Here is a 21421-nt window from a genome sequence, read left to right as displayed (position 1 = left end):
AAGTTGTTATAGATTCTACTCCTTGGATGCTGAGACATTTACTCACCCTGTTCCAGTATATCAACTTCTAGCTGGACAGAGCAATGACAATGCAGAAAAGATGCTAAATTTGGTGTACATCATATAGTCTATGCAAAGAGCAAAGGATGCAATCACAGCTCTGCCCTCTACAACTGGTGATATTGACTATGAGACTGGTGGTTCAGAAGATTTCTTTGGTGGTGAGGATGAAGAAAGTGAAGAAGAGCCATTGAACATAGGGGATAAGTAGGCCTAGTTCCAGATCAGGCATGCCATCATGGGCCTTCTCCAAGAAATGTGATGAACATCATTTCAAGACCACACTCATCCAACTTATCAGTCAAACACAGTATGCTCTTCAATTATCCAAAAATGCTAGCTCCAAGAAGCTTCTGCAAGCACATCTTGCTTCTCTCCAACTACAACAAATCTAAGGCTTCCAACACAATCAGGATATCACTTATATTCAAACAGAGATCACTCAAGTAAAGAAGGATATAGCTGATAGATTAGATGCAAAACTTCTAGAAGCTACAATGCTTGATATCAAAAGACAATTAAGGAAGAACACTGATCTTGCCACCAAAGTGGATTCCTTGGACAAAAGAATGACAGCAATGGAAGCCTCTCTAACAACTATACATCTATATTAGGCACAACAAATAGACTTGCTTCAAAGGCTAGTGGCAGCACAAACCCCTTCTTCTACTCAACTTACTGATAACAAAAAGGGGGAGAAAGAAACCTTTTCTAAGGGGGAGAAAGCAAGCTCAATTGTCTTATTCAGTCAAGGGGAATCAAGAAGTGAGGGGGAGCAAAAAGTGTTAAACATACAAGTCAGCAAAGTGATTGTGCCAACAATTTCTTTCACAAAGCCACCAGAGTCGGATAGCATTGATCTAATCCAAAGAGCAGCTGAAAAGCTTGAGTTGAAATCAAATCCCAAGATTCTTGATGTTACAGCTCTAGAGAAGGAAATAAAAGAAAAATGGAGAAAAATAGATGCAGATATTTAACAAAAGTTTGGGCCAATTCAGAAGCCAGACAAAGTCTTCAATCATCATTCTAAAGTCATGAAAATTTCTGTGAATGACATAAGTATGAACTATCTGGAAAGAGGTCAAACTTCCGGCATCAAATCTCCAAAAAAAGATCTCATCATGAAGGCCAAAAGGAACTACTCTAAGTTTTCAGAAAATAATCCTATGGATACAGTGTTTGAAACACCTAGGCCAGATGAGAAGAAGTTGATGGCTAGGTCTATTGCATTCTACAAGGATCCAACTGATTCAACATTGAAAAGAAGAATTGCCAAAATTTACAGAAATGGTAAGGAGATTTGTGTGGTGGTTGGACACCCACTATTTGTGGAAGCTAAGAAGGAAGAGAGAGAGAAAGAATCAGGCTAGAAAAGAAGCAAGCTGCTTTGGATGCTAAGAAGCAAAAGCAAAAGAAAGAACAAGCTGCTATCTTGGCCAAGCTTCAAGCTGTAAAAACCACAACAGAACCTCCTATACAATCAACTGTAATTACTAAACCTAAGGATCTGAAAATACAAGAAGAATCACAGCAGAAAAGAAAATTTAGATACAAACTTCATTCCAAAAGAAAAGTGAACTTTAATGATATGGAATTGGAAGACCAATTTCCCAAAAAGCCTAAAACTACAACTCAGACATCAAAACCCTCAGTGGTATTTGAAGAATTCAAAGTGGTTGATCCAACAAGAAATATTCATGGTGAACCAATTGTTCCTAAGGATGAGCCAGTAGAATGGGATAGTTTACCGATTCCTGAGCTAAATTTACCCATCTTCAAGACAAAGAAGACAAAGACTAGAGCTAGCAAGAAAGTGAAGCCTGTATCTCTCAAATCCAAAGCTTTAACCAAATCCCAACCCACAGTCAACAAGAGGGATCTCATGTACATTTGTGATATCAAGGAATTTTCAGACTTGAATCTCTACTTGGATGAACTGGAAGAAGTAAGAGGAATTGATGTTTACCAACATCTTCCTGAAAGGCTGATATTTAGATACAAGAGAGGGAAAGAGATGACATGGCCTCTTCACAGGATTCTCGAAGAAAGCCAATCTGTTCTGATTAAAGTCTACTCATCCTTCAAAAAGAACTTTGGGTACAATGTGACTGCAAGAAGAATAGTTCTAAAGAGGATTGAAGAACTAAGGAGTATTAGAGCCAAAGATTCACTCCCAAAAACTCTATCTATTCCCTTTATAGGAAAAAGAGTGCATCCAAGGCCCTATTGGCTGATGGAATTCATGGATGACAAAGGTGTTAGAAGATTCTTCAGATTGGAGGACCAATTGAGTATCTCTAGCAATGAGACTCTTTTGGAAATGCAAGAAATGCTAAATCTCTCAGAAGCTGATGAACTAGAATTCCACAGACAACTTCAGAATCAAATTGAAGAAAACAACAGAAGGCTTGGGAAGAAATCCAGACAATCAAGAAAATAGATCTATCTGCTCGGACTAGAGGAGCATCTTGATAACAATTGTGAGCAATTTCTTTGTGTACTTTGCATTGTTCAACTTTCAGCAATTTGCAGCACTTATTAGTTTAATCTACTATTTTTCAATCTGTATCTTTAGGATGTTTTGTTATCATCAAGTTTCTCTTAATTTATGGCTACAATTCCAGTAGACATAAATTGGGGGAGATTGTTAGGAATATGTTGTGTACTTGATGATAAGCTTAACAAAACACCTTAGTAGATTTAACTTAGTGAATTTTGTAGCACCCGACGGATGATCAATTATAGTCCCGACAGAGATTCAATATAGTCTCGACGGATGACTAATTGATATCCACCGGGTGAGTAGCTTATGTAACAATAAGTCATGTAGCACATTTTTACAAACAATTTTGTATAAGATTCCGTAGTAGCTTATGAATCATGTAGACTACTAGTAGATGTGCAGAATAGGTTGATTAAATATAAATATAAGATGTCTTGTAATTCTGCATAAATGAAATGGAGTCAAGTGATAAATGGCTACCCGACGGATGATCAACAAAGCTACCCGACGGATAATCAACAAGGCTACCCGACGGATAACAAGCATGTACCCGACGGATGACCAATTCAAATATTTGTTGATAGTGATAACACAGTCACATGCATCGAGTGTTTGCAAAAGGAATGTGGCAGCCTGTTTAGCAGGAAAATGAGAACAAAGAAGCATTACCATTTCCATGCAAGTTATGAAGATTTTCAAAGATGCTGCAATAGAGTAGTTAAGAAGCATGGAGTTAGACTTTATAGGTTTTGTTTTATTATCTTGTCTTATTCTATGTAAACTTGGTGATATATAAACCAAGCGTAGCAAGTAGAACAACTACAACTAACAAACTAAGCAAATATATTTTTAGCAGAGAAACATTTGTAAGCTGTATTCTGAAGAATTTCTCTGTAGTTTGTTTGTTCACTTGTAAAGCAGCTGTGAGCTATTCAAGCTTCACAGGGTTCTCTTGATATATATATATATATATATATATATTTGGTGGATACATTTAAATCCACCAGAAAGTTTTAAAGACCTGAGTTTTTATTACTTTATGTTTGATTAACTTAACTCTGTATTCCGCACCTTACAAATCAAACAGTTAGACATAAATTGAGTTAGAACCATTTTTCATAAATCTCAAAAAGAAGCCAGAATTACATTCAACCCCCCCCCCCTTCTGTAATTCTTGTTGTATTGTTAGGGAATAACAAAGAACTAATGTTTGCAAATGGAAAGGAAAAATCAGAAATTGACTCAAATCCTGATGATCCAACAAATACTGATGACATGTTAAATCCTTAAAATAATTATCCTGATCTAGAATTAGTTATTGAGAATGCATATGTTATGGGGGAGCAACATCAACACTCAACCAGTCATACCTCTAGTGAATCAGATCTTGATGATATATTAGGAGAACGGGATGGGTCAGTAAATACTGAGTCGGATGGAAATTCTTCAAGTCATACAAAATCAACAAATGATAGTTCATCAGGAGGATATTATTCAAATGAGCATCATGATTAATTTGGTGAACAGTTCACAAATGGAAGCTCTACATAGTCAGGAACTGAGAGCAATGACACAGAGGGAGCTTCACATGATAATAATTTTAATGATGCATCAAATCCATGGGGAGCATCAGGAAGTAGAACTGAACTTCTAAGAGCAATTAAATGGACAAAGATCATACTCCTGATCTTATAATTGGGGATCATGATGCTGGTGTTCAAACTAGGAGTGCAACAGAGCATGAATATTTGTATCATAATTTTCCTTCTAAGGAGGAGCCAAAGAAAGTAGAATATGCACTCAAAGATGCTGATTGGATTACGGATGTGCAAGAAGAGTTGAATGAATTTGAGATAAATGAAGTATGGAAGCTTGTACCAAGATCAAAGAATAAGTCAATAGTTGGCACAAAATGGGTTTTCAGGAACAAGAAAAATTCAGATGGCACCATAATCAGAAACAAAGTTAGACTTGTTGCAAAGGGATATTCTCAACAAGAGAGCTATTCGAGACTAAGCTTTAAATAGAATGGAACTTTTATTTTGATTGCATCAGTCGCGGCTTTCTCAACAAGGTATCCAATTTTAATGCATTGTCATTAATTTCCTTGTAATTGGATTATTCTTTAATTTTAATCATGTGTTTAATTTTGGAAATACAATATTCCAATTATTGATAGCTAGGTTAGGTGACAAAGATGGTGTCATAGGTTATACTAGATTCTTGCAATTAATTTTCACTTATTTATTGCCTGATGTTACTTTTAAAAAAGATGAATTAGTTTTAATTTTTCAAATCACCTCAAAATCTTTGACTTATCTTGCTAAGAGAAAGAACAAGTTTCAGGGAAGGGCTGCATTACCAACTGAGATGTGGTAATTCTAGCACAGGGTTTTGCCATATAGATACACTGTATCAAATCTTGATGCTATGGAACATGAGACAACTTATTAAACATCAATCCAAACACATAACCACCTCTGATTTTTTCCAACAAGAATCAGTTGTAAAATCTCAACAACCAGCTAGAACTGATGTGTCAGGTGGCCAATCAGGTTCAACGGTTGCTACAAATTCACCCACATAAAAGAAGGAAAAAGGTGGAGAAAGGAGAGTGATTGGCTCTAAGAAACATATTCCAAAAGGCAAAAGACTGAGACAGGAATTTGCTGAGGAAAAGAAAAGGAAAGAAAGAACAGGCAGAAGCAATGTTATTTTAGAATCAGGTTCTCATGATGCCGATGATGTTCCATTAGTTTTCAAACTTTCTGGTGATAATAAAAGAGATGAAAGTGTCGTTGAAGATGGTGTTAGTCAGAAAAAGAAAAGAAAGTTGGTAAAGTTGGTTGACAAGCTTCAAGCTCAACAAGAAAAAGTCAAGATGTAGACAAAGCTTCATGCTACTCCTGATCAATCCGGTCTGTATCCTGACAGTGAGAAAATTGATTTTCCTGAAACAATGATTACGATTCCTAATAATATATCTCTTCCTGACACCTCTCCAGCCAAGTTTATTAAAGTTTCTGTTGAGAGAATGGCTCAACTGGAAAAAGAGGTCGGTCTTGATACTTTGGAGAAGAGAAAAGCTGAGGATAAAGCAGTATTTATGAGGAAGAAACTAAAGTTTTAGTGTCCACCGAAAGAACACGTCACACAAGAACCTGATTTTTTAAAGAGAATCAGCAGCTATTCAAGCTCCAATCACCCAAGAACCACTCTCAAAGTGAGAGTGCAACCACACTTATTCAAAGGAAAATTCCTGACACTGCTCAAGGTGGTCCTGATTTTGTGAAAATTGAGGTTATAGCACATGAGCAATAAAAGGAAGCTCATCAGGAGCATTTGGCCAAGGTGAATGCAGTTATTAATGATCCAATATTTGAGGGAAGCCCACAAGAACCTCCAACTCAAAGGGTTGAAGAAGCTTCAAAGCCTCAGGTCACACAAGAATCATCAGTTCAAAGTATTGATGCAGACCAAGATGCAATTCCTGATTTCAGGTCAATTCCTGACGTTGTTCATCCTGATCCTGATTCAGCAAATCCTGATGCTACAATTCCTGATCCTGATGTTGACATAGTGGCTGCAAAGAATATTGGAACTATCCTGGTGACTCATCTTTCTGCTATGCCTTTGGAATCAGACACACAAGGTACAATTTCTAGTCAAACTTTTACTTTATCTGTTAGTATGGCTATAAATAGACCTTTATATGAGAATACCTCTATTTATATGACCGCATACCTCTCTTCTCATCCATCTTTTATTTCTTCTCTTGTGAGTGATTTGAGAATTTTTAGTGAGAATGAGAAAAATTAATTAGTGAAAGGTCAAATCAATGAGAGGTAGTCTTCTGTACTGCCAAAAGGAGAGGTGGACTTGAGAGTAAAGAGCAAGCAAAATATTAATATTGAAAGTAATATATGTGTGAGAGGTGATGAGATCACTTGAAAAGAACAGAGAGATTTAGATATTACTGGTTCTTTTATTTTAGGCCTTTCTCAAGACACTGGTCTTCCAAAAATCAAAAGCTGATCAGAAGCTCAAAAGCATTGTTGAAGATCAAACTCCTGATGATCATGATATTCCTGATGAGTTTACCACTAACAATGATGATGATCCTGATGGAGGTCAATGTAAAGCTATCTTGGAGGCTTCCAGACATTCTACATATGGATCTTCATCAGTCCATACTGCTCATGATGATCATAGAGCTCATGAATGGGATCATTCATGGAGACTTGCTAGTGAAAGAATTTCTTATGATGTTGCTCACATCCTGGTAGATCATGTTGTAAATACCATTGATAATCCTGAGATAAAAACTTTTGTCAAAGCTACTGCAGTTTTTGTAAAATGAATGCATTCTTCTCTTTCTGCTCTCAAAGATTCAAATTCTGATTTGAAAGAGGAAGTTGCTGACCTATCAGTTACTATTAAAGGCACTAACAAGCATAATGGACTGGTTAAAAGGATGATGAATGTTGAGTCCAATCAAGAATTGATGAATGAAAGGTTGAGTGCTATTGAATCTACTCAACCAACTACAAATCAAAAACTGGATTCTATTTTCTCCTTGTTACAGGGTCTTGATGCTAAAAAGGGGGAGATAGTAACTCAGACAAAATGTGTACCTGAATCAGTATTGAGGAAAGATGATGCAAATCCTGATGATGATGGTTGAAATCAAGGCATAGGGACCTCTAATATTGTTGTGGTACAATCAAGAGATGGAATTAGAACTCAAACAAAAACCACACAGTCCACTCATGTTTCTTCTGATGGTACTAAGACTGTGAGAACTGAATCAGTAACTTATTCTCAAATACTGATGGAAAAAAAAACTTTGTCTCTAATTCCTGAAAAAAATGAAGTGATTATTGATAATCCTGAAAATGCACAGAAGGTGTACAGATCTTACAGAACAAGAAAGGGTGAGATTGTTACACTCTACTACAAGGACAAAAGAGTTGAAGATTTATTTGATAGAGAAACACTCACTCACTTAAGTGAATAATTTCCTGATATGTTAGAGGAAGAAATACTAAGGCAATAGGAAGAAATTCTCAAATAGCTTCAAAGTGTTAATGAAGGTCCCTATCGAGGAAGAGGAAGGGCTAGAGGACCTAGAACTTCTAGAAGAGGAATAAGAGGAAGGTCTTCCAATAGATCAAGTCATTGTTCCTTCTGAAAGAAGGAAAAGGTCAAGTGGTGTTAGGATTGAAGAAATTTCTGAGACATCTCAGTCTCAGGCTCCAAAAATTCTCATTGACCCACAATTTTTAAATCCTGAGCCAAGGACATATGCAATAAGACTAGTGACTCCTAATATAGATTTATCTGTTGAGGAACCTGAAATTCCATTGATTAGAAGATCAAGGCAACTTCAAATTACTGCACTTCTAACAATACTAATCCTAACACGGGAATTCTTGACACAGTCAATCCTGACAGTTCAATTCTTGATACTGATATGAGGTCAAATGCTGCAAATCCTGATGTTGATAGAGATGAAGATCAAGAATGCCTGAATCAGTTGAATATTCAAATCTTTTCTATCTTTGTTGATTTTCATAATTTTGAAATTAATGGAGAAGAAAGAAGAGAAAAAGCAAGAATCAAGTAAATATTGAACAAGGCTAATGATGAGTTTAATAATATGCTCCGAAGTTCTAGAAGGGAGAGATGGCGTATTACAAATCTTGAAAATCTTGAAGAAAAGGAAAAGATAAGAACATATTTTCCTAACAGAAAAGAAGACTACAAATGTAATAAAATTGATGAAGTAAGGTGTTATGGAAAATGAATTTTATTCCTGGAGGAATCAGACGGGAAAATCATGTTAGATATTGAATGCTATTAAATGTAACACAGGGGGTGAATGTGTTTCTTGGATTTTTCTTGGTTTTAAGCTTTATGGATTATGGTTTGAACAAAGCAGTTTTAGGGTGTAGATATTATGTTTAAAAGAATTCACACAAACACAATCTATCAAAAACTCACTTAATTGTATTAATCAAGTTTGTCTTGCTACAAATCTGTTTTCTTAAGAAAAATAAGAACTCAGCTTCTATCTTGAGAGAATACAAGAAAATCAAGATATGTTTATTACTTTTGAACTAAGGACCCGTGCTTGCTTTATAGACTCACAGCACAGGTTTACAAAATTTGCAATAAAATGTAATAAACCAATTTCTAAAGTAACCTTGTCTATTACCTTTTCGGGTGTTAGTAAATCTGTTAAGAATCTTGCAGGTCTGTGACCACCCTTTGTCCAGTTAATCTTAGCCCTTGATCTTGTATTCTTCAAGCTACTTTGTAGACTTTCCAATTCAGTGAATGAATTATTTGTTGACTGATAATATTGAATCTTGAACTTGTTTGTAGACTAAATTTAAGATAGTGTGTCGATATCTCCAACTGTTGGTTCTGTAGAGAAGTGACATCTCGATAACTAAAGTGACTTATCGATATGTCTAAGTTCTCGACATATGTTAATGACTTATCACGGTGTCCGAGTTCTCGATATATGTTAATGACTTATTGAGGTCTCTAGTTCTCAATATGTAGAATGACTTGTTGACATCTTCCAGTTCTCGATAAAAGCTTTTGACTTGTCAACATCTCGAGTTCTCTACATGAAGAATTTAACTTGTCAATATCTCTGAGATCTCTATACGCATAATTGACTTGTCGATATCTCTAGTTCTCTACATCTTCATTTGGCTTGTCGATATCTCTAAGATCTCTACATGCATTTGACTTGTCGATATCTCTAAGACTTCTCTATAAGTCATTTTGGACTTCTCTACAAGTCATTTTGGACTTCTTGAATGACTTGTCGATATGCCTTGATCTATGACTTGTCGATATATTTACTTAAAACATTTTTCATAGAACAACATTATTCAACTCCAAGCTTCTACATCTTTTCTCTTAGGCATGATCATGGCTTGATCTTCTTCCACAGTTTATTCTTTAGCTTGAAACTGTTTACAGAAAAATCCCCCAGTCTAATATACTAAATATTTTTACAAACTCAAGGAATACAATTACAGAATATAGAATTGATTATCAAACAACTTGATCTTAGGGTTGTCAATGTGACTTAGTCTTGTTATTATACAGGCATGTCTTGCACAATAATCTCCCCCAATTTGTGAGAATATTGTTTATCACAAATTCATGCCTGATAACAAGACTAACCCCAAGCTAAAATCAAATACAATAAATTAACAGATTTAAATAAAAATTACACTATTTATATATTGATCAATTACATCTGTTTAAGAATTACAAACATCAGGTGAATTTCTCATAACCTGGTTCTTTCCTAATGAGATCCTTAAGATTTACTAGCACTTGAAGTTCTTCAATAATTTATGTCCCTCTTAAGGCTTCCACCAGTCTGAGCCATTCTTCTAGTGAGTAACTATTGAGGTAATTAACCCTAAATCTTGAAAATCTGCCAACTACAAAGTTCAGAAAGTGTCCATCTTTTGAAATTCTACTCAACCCCCTTGCCTTGAGTTCATTTGATCTTTGTTCAAACATTTCAATCTCCTTGACATATTGCCTTTCCCTTTCTTTCCTCTCAGCCTTTATCCTTGCATGCCTTTCTTCCCTTTCTCTCAGCCTTTCAGACATCACAGCCTTCCACATTCTAGTGTTAGTATCCTTATCCTTCATCAAGCTTATCACTCTCTTCAATTTTGCGGTTGAAAAAGTTTCCATTACTACCCTACTCAGCAAAATGAAAGAGCCATCCAAGTAGTAGATTCTGACTTCTCTCAGAGAAATAACCCAAACTTTGATCATCTCCTCAGCTAGTTGTTGGTGATAGTCATCATTTGTTATGCTCCCATTTAATGGTAGAAAATCATCTTGATTAAAGAAGTTCTAGATAGCACCAACATTAGCTTGTATTTTCTCTGGTTTTCTTCCAACAGTCTTGAAGTGAGTGTTGGTTGGAGGCTTGAATGAAGGTAGGTTTGAGATTTTCTTTAAGGTGACATGGCTGGATGTGATTAGTATTTTGAGTAAGGAATTTGCAGTTTGTTTCAAAAGATATTAAGGCTTTGGGGTTGGGGGTTGTTGAGTGTTTGATTTGGTAGGTTTGAGGGTTTAAGTTTGAGTGATTTGGATTTCTTGGACTTTCTTCTATTTTGTTCCTTCTTCTCCATCCTTTCTCCTTTTTTTGTTTTCATCCTTTTCTTTCTTTTCTTCTTTCTCTTTCTTCTTCTCCACCACCTTGCTACCAACTATTCTGCTAGACTAACTTGGATTTGAGCCAAAAGATTTTTGATCATCTTTCTTCTGCTCATCATCATCCAAGTCATCTTTAGTGTTAATTTGAGTTTTAGGCAGCATAGTTTCAGCATTTGTGAAATATGTTCTCGGAATCTTGATAATTTCTTCATCTTCAACAATCTTCCTCGTCTTTGTCCTTAAGTCAGTCTCCAATGTCATGATCAATCTTAACTTTCCCATAACACAGTATTTAGGGATCATGAGTTGTTTGCATTTTCTGGTTAAAGAACAAATCTAGGCCACCCCCTTACTTGGTTCAAGATAGGCTTCGGGAAATGCAACAATTTGTGCCTTTTAAGCTCTTCAAGTAATTGAGTGTCCTCTGGAATCACCATGTTGACTTTCTCAATGATGACATCCAGCTCAGATGCTTTCTTGGATTGAAGATTTGGGAGAGACACTTACAAACATCTGTCTACACCACCATCATTGACATGGCTATAATTCTCTTTTCTCTGAAATTGCCATTTGTCACTAACACCACTCTCAGAAATGTTATATTTTTTAGAAAAACCCTTTTATATGTGATATAGTTGTTGTTTAGAGAGACTCTCAGTGTTGTAAGTAATTCATTGAACTCCTTGTCAAGGCAAGGTCATCATGCAGCTATCTGAAATCTGTTTTTACCAACATCATGAGTGGTTTGGCTTGTTGATTTTGGCTTGGTCTCCATCTCCCCCTTAGTCTGGTTAGCAGGAAAACTGATTGAAGGTAAAGGGATCTTGGATCTTACTAAATGAGTAGGTTCTGGAAAAGGCATATTAAGGCTCCCATAATAGCTCCCAAAGAAATTGAGTTTTGCATTTGAAGATGCTTATGGGAGTCTACTAAGGACTTAATGTCATGTTGTTGAGATTGCACCAAAGTAGTGAGAGCACTGACTTGAGCTGGGCGAGAATCATTTGAATATTGAAGAAAGGAGACTTGAGTTTGTAGATAATGTATCTGTAGGTTGGTGGAGGTGGATGGGATGGATTGTGAGCTGTGAGAGAGAGATGTCCCAAAAGTGGCTTGAACTGAATTTTTTATTTCCTCCATCAATAAGGCTAAAGGTTCATATCTTGCTTGATGAAATTGCTCCAACTTGACCTTTGTGTCATTGTTGTTAGTGATTTGTTGTTGGACAACTTCATGCAAGGCAATAAATGATTTCCTTAGATTCTTGATGTTAGTCTCTATACCAATTAAATTTAAATTGGCCATCTTTTTGCATACTTGTTGAATTTATTCTTGATCTCAACCTGAGATGGCAAAAGTGTATCAATCTTGTCCATAAACATCTTTTTAATCTTTTCTTGATGTCTACCCAGAGTTTGTTCCAAAACTTTACCAATGAAATGGAAAGCCTTTAGCTGTGCCTTGTAGACCTCTGTGATAGCATCATACACCTCCTATAGAGTGAGGGCCTTGCTATTGCTACTTAAGATAGTGATGTATTCCTCCCTGAATCTAGCCAAGGCCTTATCCATGGTAATACTAAAATCCTTAGATAGTCAGGCATCAACATTCCCATCATGTTCAGCTTCATTAGCTATCTTGGTCTGTCGAGCTTCAACTTCTTCCTTGTATGACAGTAAGATGGCTTGATAATCCTGATTTGACATGTCTGTTGTGAGTAGCTGTTGAGTAATGTTGTCCAATCCTGCTAACTGGTATACTAGAAGATCATCCATTGTTGTTGGTTAAGTTTCTGCATCATGTAGCCATTGAGAGATTAAGTGTGAGGTGGATGGTTGATTTGAAGTGTTAAGGTTTGGTGTTTGGTGAGATGTGTTTGAGGTACAGGGTATGGAGGTAGAAACTTCACCTATGACAGAAGTCACAGTTGTACTCACAGTTGGAACTGTGGATGTGACAGTGTGTTGTTCACCAATAATGGGAACCTCCATTTGAATTTGAGGGGATTTGACCAGGTTACTGTCATGTACCATGGTCTCAAACCCTTCTTCTTCTTGCAAAGAACTGGAACTTGAATGTGCTATACTTGCCTCCCCAATAGCTGGATCATTGCCAATTGTACTCTAGCTTCAATTGACAGTGCAATTTCAGCTAGGGTTTTGAGGGGAGTTGTCCCTGCTAGAGGAACCTCCAATTGAATTGGAGAGGATTTAGATAGCTCCCCCTCAAGAGTACTACTTTCAAACCTGTCAATATGTGAAGATTAATTAGCACATGAAGGTGCTAGAATGTCTTTCACAGGGTCTTCAGTTTAAACTGATGAAACCCTTGTATTTGTCTTGGTGTCATCATGGTCTACCCAGCATGTAGCCTCTCACCAACTGAATGTAGTGTCTGGGTGGTGATCACAGTTTCATGAAACGTGTCACTTGATTTTGGCAAAACTTGAGATGAGGATTCAAGTTTTTCGTAGAAAGACAAAAATTTGTGAGATCAAAATTGAGTGTTGACAACCCCCGGAGTAAATGAGGGAGTTTTAATTGATGTGCTCTCTTTGTGTGTGCCAACCAAATTCCTTCTTTCACCAACTTGAGAGTGCTCAAGTTGGGGTGCAGACTCTCTACAGATTATATTTGGGAGAATTCTTGATTCAATATAGACACCTTGTTGAGAAGATGTCTCTAGAGTCATTTTATTTACATCTATTACAATTGCATCATTTTTCTTCTTTGGCTTTCTGACCAGGTTGGACTCTAGTTGTGTTTGGACCTCACCACTCTCAGAAATTACAGTCAAAGGAGCATTCTTTCTCTTTTTTTTACTCACTCCATCCTATTGGGAGGATAAAGTGGTTGGTTTCCTAGCTTCTAATGGTAATGAAGAAGTGGTCTCAGTTATGGAAGGCCCCTATTGGTTATCCTGTCTTTGTATTTCCACAAGTACAAGAGCCTTAATTGTACTAGGTATGGCACTAGACCTCATATCAGGCATATGGTAATGATAGGTTCTAAATCTCTCCAACATGAAGTCAGTGAGATTTAGACCTACCTACACCTTATTCTTTGTAATTAGTGAGCCAAATAAAATTTGGACACGTATTTACAGTTGTCTATTTTAGTTCTATCAATACCATCAAGTAAATGTATGTCTGCAACTTTATAATTTAAAGTAGACATAATAAACATAGGAAAGAAAATTTCCTTACCTACGTTGGCCAATGGCATTGTGAATCTGGTGTTGAGTTCTTCCAGGATTAATAGCCCCATATTAAGGTGCTTGTTGTAAGCCATGGAGAACACTAGTTTTTGGACCACACTGTATTTATTGTCATACTCAGTCTTCCTATAGATGAAGGCTCTAATAATTGAGTCAAATAGAAAAGACCATTCCCTCCTGAGATGCTTCTTGTTCAAGATGGCAAGGTTGATCTTCTCACTGTAGTTTATGAAATCCATAAACTCAGCTAGCTCCTGTTGAGTGGGTACCTCCACCATTCTATCTGTAGGGATGCACGATGCTTCGTTGACATCATTGACATCAAATTCCACCTATTTTCCCTGAATTGAGCATTTTACCACTAAAGACACTGTTTGATTGTCATGCACAACATTGTTGACCACAGCTGAGTTCCAAACTCATTAAGCACGTCCAGGTACTGGATAGGATTAGCAGTCTAAGCACCTGCAAGATAGGACTCAGACAAAAACTTAACAAAACTCTTAAAACTATCAGGAGCTTGGTTAACATCAGTGAAAGCTAGGTAGTTGGTACCCTCCTTTGGAATAACAACTCTAACATTATTTGCAGCCATTGTGAGTGTATGAATTTGAATAGGTAAGAAAATCTAGGTCCATTGAAAACTGTTCAATTCAGGGAAAGCAGGTATGAATTTGAATAGGTAAGAAATTTGAGGGAGAAAGAACTTGAAATGAGAGAGAATGGTGAAGATTTGCAAAAGCTAGGTCAATTGAGATCTCGAAAGCGTAAAGAGGGGTTATGTCGAGATGTCTGGGTATTTATAGAAAAATAAAGTGACTTGTCGAGAAGTAGGAATAAATGGTTCAGATTTTCTTATCGAGAATTCACGTGAATTGTAAACTCATATCGAGAACTAGATAATGACTTATCGAGATGTAATATAAATACCCACTTTATCCCGATTGGACTAAATTATTCTAATTTTTATTGAATAAATCAATATGAAATTAGAATTGATTTTGTGTCAAAAGTATTTTACTAAAATAATTTATAGAATTAAATTATCTATGTTCTGAGCTATTGATAAGTATAAAATTTATATTTGCAAAGAACTCCATAAAGATATACATTTATCGATATCTCTCAAATACTTATCGAGAAGTCACAAAAAGGCTTGTCGAGAAGTCCATCGAGAAGTCATGAAATAGACTTATCGGAACTCTATCGAGAAGTCTTAATGTGACTTGTCGAGAAGTCATTTAGACTTATCAAGAAGTCATAACGAGGCTTGTCGAGAATTCCTTCGAGAAGTCATGGAACAAGACTTATCGAGAACTCTGTCAAAAAGTCTCAAAATGACTTATCGAGAAGTCTTTTAGAATTATAAGAACTCGGTTCTCTACATACTTTTGATTCTTTTTAGTTCTGTCTTATATCAATTTCACATATAAAAAGGTGAATTAACATTGATAAGTGGATTTTATATCCACTTGGAACGCTTTATTACAAGTTTAAATTGGTGTTTTGGACTCAAGTTGTTGGTATTTTGATGTATTTTTATGTTATTGCATTTCAGGTATAAGTTAAATGAAGAGAGAAGCTTTTAAAGGAAATATGATGAAAAATGATCAGATTTGGAAGCCAAGGCCATTGTCAAGTTATAGAGAATCTCGTTAGCTTCGCGTAGGCAGTTGAATCGCCTAATTCTGACGAGTAGAACTCAAGTTATGGCCAAAATAAGATTCATCAGAATTTTCCAGAAAGGCTGCACGCGGCCGTGTCAGAAGTGCACGCGACCGCCTGCTGACACACATCTGCCTCCGACCCGCACGCGGCCGTTTGCTGATGCGCGACTGACTTCGCTGATTTCGCTGAAAAAGCCTTTTTTGAGTAGAATTTGACGATTTTAAGGGTCCAGGTCCAATATGGGCTTATATATACTTAAAAAAAGGGTCTTAATCATCCGGGAAGATTGGGAGATCAAGGAGAAGACCTAGAAGCACAAAACAACTCCGAAAAAAAAAGATCTTGTTTTCTACTTGTGATTCTTTGAAAATAGTTATAACTTTGGATGCTCGTTTTCATTCTTGTTGAACCTAGACCTTTTTTATTCGTACTTTGATTATTATCCAGTTTATTAAGACCTTGTTTTATACCATGCTTTCATTGGAACCCATTATGACGATGAGTTCAATTATGGGCTAATCGTTATCATGGGATTCTAGCGGATTTACTTATGGATTTCAATAATTAATTTATTTCGATATCTTGGTGTGTGGTGATTGATTGATATCCTAGTATTGGTTGTGCTTATTCGTCTTATGTGAGTAGCTAACATATAAGATAGCGCGTTAATCTCTATTGAAGCGACAGTGAATATAGAGGTTTAGAACTTGCCATGCTAGCATAGGTTCATGTATTTGTTATGCATGATTCTTAGGTAATTTTAACCATCTTACTTGCCCTATGTAATCATGATAGATAACTTGCGCATTAAATCGTTATGTTTTCAATTCTTGTAGACATATAAGGACTAAGCATAATTGGTGTATATTCAACTTCTATCTCTTTTGTGGATGCTTGGTAGTAGGGTATTCGTACAACGAAAGTTGACGTTTACTAGTTTCGTGTTATCTGATTAGTGTCATCACCATTACATGCTAAGGTTAAGAACAATAAGGCTATTGAATGAAGTATTTAATGAAGTTAGAATCCCATGTTTGTCATATATAGTAATTCAACCTCAATTCTCTTAGTTGATGTTATTTAGTATAATCTCTTAGTTTAATAAAAACCCAATTTGTTATTTTTCTTAGCATTGAGCGATAACCATACATTGTTGCATAGGTGCATAAATTGAAGTTAACCTAAACCAGTCTTTGTGGGAATGCATCTGATTTATATCTTATACTACTTGTGATCGCGTATACTTGCATGTATTTTAGCGCGTGTTTTCACCCTAACAAGTTTTTTGCGCCGCTGCCGGGGACTCGGTGTTAATTTTTAGTTTATGTGCTTGTCATCAGTGGTCGTTAAAGTTCACTGACTTGGACTCTTACTCTCACGGTTTATTTGTTTGTGTTTCAGGTACTCAGTACAATGGGAGATCCAGCAGCACGAACGAAAGCCTTGATGGATTTTTCTCAACCCAAGATCAATGACATTCAATCTAGCATTGTTCGTCCAGCTATCACAGCTAATACCTTTGAGATCAAGCCTGACATAATTCAATGGGTGCAGAATTCAATCCAGTTTGGGGGTTCTCCAACTGAAGATCCCAATATGCACATTATGGATTTCATTGAGATCTGCGACACCTTCAAGTTCAACGGTGTTTCTGAAGATGCTGTGAAGCTGAGACTGTTCCCATTATCTCTGAGGGACAAGGCTAAGAGCTGGTTACACTCTCCATCAACTGGTTCGATTACTACTTGGGAAGATCTTGCTCAGAAGTTTCTTACTAAATTCTTCTATATGGCGAAGACAAATGCACTCAGGAATGCCATTACTCAATTTGCGCAGCAAACGGGAGAATCGCTATGTGAAGCTTGGGAGCGCTACAAGGAGATGCTTAGGAAGTGTCCTCATCATGGAATGCCTGATTGGATGATCATCAATTGTTTTTACAATGGGTTGGGAGCACAGTCCAGACCCATGCTCGATGCAGTGTCAGGCGGAGCATTATGGGCAAAGAGCTACGAGGAAGCTTATGATCTAATTGAACTGATGGCTGCTAATGAATATCAGTATCCAGCCCAAAGATTGTCACAGAGCAAGGTAGCAGGAGTTCTTGAGGTGGATACTGCTATGGCTATCACTGCTCAACTAAAGGAATTTTCTATGAAGATCGATTCTCTGGCTAACTTAGGTGTTAATCAGATAACCGGTGTTTGTGAGTTATGTGCAGGTTCGCATGCGACGGAGTGTTGGTGAGACTACGTAGTTATATGAACAGTTACGTGATAACTCAACACAATAACAACACTAGAACATGACATGTTAATAATACTACGTCTACACAAGAAATCAGGAAGAATGAAGACAAGACAAATACAAAGAATCAGAAGATTAGAAGAAAGCCTGAAGTCTGTCTACAGGTCACTGAAAGAAGTTCATTAATATGATCATGCCTCAGTGAAGAACAAATGTTAAAGACTTTCAGGGTTTCAGAAATGTTGAAGATTCAGTATACAAGTGCTACCGGAAGATTTCAGTGTATTGGCATTGATTGAAGATAGACAGTGTTCGAAGCATAGGAATCTGAAGAATTGAAGACATGGTATAGATAGAGGTTAATGAAGACGTTGTCTAAAGTACCAGAAAGGATTCCAGTGAAAGTACAATTGTTTATTGACAGTCAGTGTTCGAAGCAATAAAGTTGAGGCAAGCTTAACAATGTAATCAAGGCTATAATACGAAGACCTGAATCGGGGTTAGTCGTCTGTGAACCAGATTAGTTGCACTAAGCGTCAACAGCTCTTGAAAGGAATCTGAGTATTATTTATAGAAGAATTGTTAAGTTGAGGAACGTACTTGGATTGAACATTTATATGTTAAAGTATGAGAAGAGGTGCGCGGGGTATACAGCTAAATAGCTCAGGGGACTAGCGAAACTCAAATTTTAATTGTTAAATTAAATAAATTATTTAATGGAATTTAATATAATTTATTTAATAAACTTAAAATGATTTATCTTATAAACTTTAAATAAGTTTATTTTATAAATCTAAATTAGTTTATTTATATAAGTTATGTTTTAGTTTATTTTATAAATTAATTTAATTACAATTTAAACTTAAAAATAAAAACAAAAAAAGGAAAGGAAAAAGAAAAGAAAAAACAAAAAGAAAAAGAAAAAACAAAAAGAAAAAGGAAACAAAAAAAAGGAAAAAGAAAAATGAAAATCAAAAGAATAAAAAAAAGGAAATCAAAGGAACCAAACGTGTACATAATTGTACATGTTGGTTTTAGTTGGCTATTGTTTTGTTAAGTACAGGTACATGCACTTAAACCTGTCGCCACACAAAGAGCCTCCCTCCCCCTGTCGCCACAAAGGTTATGTCACCACACAAATCAATTGTACCTCCAGTGATCACCACAGAGTACTCCTTGTCGCCACAGAAAGTTGGTCGCCAAAGAAACCTCAACCACACATTTTATTGATAAAGTCTACACTTTGCAGCAGAAAATAATCAGCCATTCATTCTGAATCATTTACTGTTCATCTTCTCTCCCAAAAGAGAAGTGAAAATGGCAGCATTGATTTACAGAGAAGCTCAAGCTATTTGTATATCCGTTCAACTTCTCACCGGAGTAACGTTATAATGCCCGATTCAATTCTTGTAACACCCCCACATCTGGGGTCGGGGATCCGGGTTGTCACGAGTTCCATTTCCCTTAATAACACTTAATCTTAATAAACAACCAACTACTGCGTACTGTGACCCCACAATACACACACACACACCACAAGTTATAGTCTCATAGATGAATACCAAAAATAACACAAGTCATTTTATTACACAATTATAAACCGTTACACCTTAAAAGGGTTTCTGAATAAATTTACATTTCTTTGCCATTATTACAATTCATAAATATACATAAGTCTGACACGACAAAAGTTGAAAGCCTAGCCTATTGGTAATTTCTACCTCAGCTACAGCGGCATCAACGCCTATAAGAAACTGCGGAACGTTTCCTATCCGCTCGTAAATTGGGAGCTTGATCATGTTCATCTTGTCTATCTGTTGTTGTGTGATGAAAGAACAAAGCAAGGGTGAGCAACAAGCCCACCAAAATAATATGTATAATGATTAACAATATATGAGCATTCTCATAGTATTCATGAAAGTCTTGGTCAAGAAGAATTGAACCAAGTTGATATCTTAACGCGACCAAGTCGCAAAATATTCAGTATATAAGTATATATACTTTTCATAATCTTTGAAATCCTCTGACATGTATAATATACACAGAGTTCCAGTTTATAACTGTATAAAAATATCGTTGCAAGGTGATCTCATATATCTAGCCTTGTCTCAACATTTTTGTGAAAATCTTTGTCATGCATAAGATAATCATTAACCAGATATAAGTTGAAAAGATGAAGTTACAAGATACTCTAATATACTTATATCTTTTCCGGATACTACTTGAACTACCATCGTTCAAGGTATCATCAGTTTCAAAAGTTCATCACACTGATGAGACTACAAGATAAGACTTGAATAGATTCAATCTTTGAAATATCATTGAATGAAATGAAGTTACGAGATACTTCATTAAGTCCCGATATATATATATATATATTCATATATATCTCCCATATATTTCCTGAAAACCTCTGTCATGTAAAGTATGAATAGAGTTGCAATATCCAATGAATTCTGAAAGAAAAGAATTTTGGCATAAACCCGATATCTTGCTGATCGGGCAAAGATACCAATAAGTAACCTTTTCTACTATAGATGGATGAATTCCTCGCCGGTCATCACCCTGGCCGCATTGGGACCTCGTGCTAGACCGTTACACGGCCACTCACGCGTGGATGGACTGTCACCCAGCCTCTTACACCTTCATAGACCGTACCCCGTCCTGTCGCTTATGCCGACTCAATTAGATGGACTTACTTCCCGAACATTGGGCAAGTAATCAAATTGTTTTCTCAAAACAGCAACCTCATTGCGAATATAAAATACACCATAGAGCCGGATCCCTAAGATTTTTGAGCGAATATTCAAGTCTCCTTCCAAAGGAAGATCTTAAATTTGAAAACGAGTTTTTTGGGATCCGCTCTAAATTTTAAAATCATTTTGAAGACTCAAAAATATTTTTAAGAATGTTTGGAGTAATGCTGATTTAATGAAATAAATCAGTCCCGATATATTAGAAAATATCTGATATTATCATTTAAATAATATTCCCATAAAGAATAATCTTTATAAAAATAATTGAAGTAGAAGTTTTAAAACTCATACTTGAAATGGATATTAAATAACCCAAGATATACTTATACGAAAGTATAATCTTTATTTGAATAATCGAAAATAAGTTTGATTATCGAAACATTATTCTTTAATAAAATAAAGAATATTATTTAGTAAATAAGCGGAGTCATAAGTCCTCGAATGAATATTCAAAATATTATTCATTAAATAAAATAAAGCGAGTCATAAGTCCTCGAATGAATATTCAAAATATTATTCATTAAATAAAATAAAGCGAGTCATAAGTCCTCAAATGAATATTCAAATTAATATTCATTAAATAAAATAAACTGAGTCATAAGTCCTCGAATGAATATTCAAAGTAATATTCATTTATAAAAATAAAGTTATCGAATAAACCTTATTCGATTAATAGTTTTGAAAACTATATCTATATATATATAAATATATATAATATACTCGGGACATCGACTCCCGGTTTTAGGAAATGTTCACCTTTGGG

At 35.9% G+C, this 21421-nt stretch overlaps 1 non-coding gene across 1 annotated transcript; it reads right to left on the bottom strand.

Moving 5' to 3' along the window:
- Positions 1–17458: 17458 nt before the first annotated feature.
- On the bottom strand, positions 17459–17565 carry LOC141682505 (small nucleolar RNA R71). Its single transcript, XR_012559803.1, has one exon. It is a non-coding gene; the product is annotated as a small nucleolar RNA R71 (small nucleolar RNA).
- Positions 17566–21421: the final 3856 nt, after the last annotated feature.

Source organism: Apium graveolens, chromosome 1 (assembly GCF_009905375.1).
Source record: "Apium graveolens cultivar Ventura chromosome 1, ASM990537v1, whole genome shotgun sequence".
In the NCBI taxonomy this organism is placed as follows: domain Eukaryota; kingdom Viridiplantae; phylum Streptophyta; class Magnoliopsida; order Apiales; family Apiaceae; genus Apium; species Apium graveolens.
This window is presented reverse-complemented; position numbering and strand designations above follow the sequence as displayed.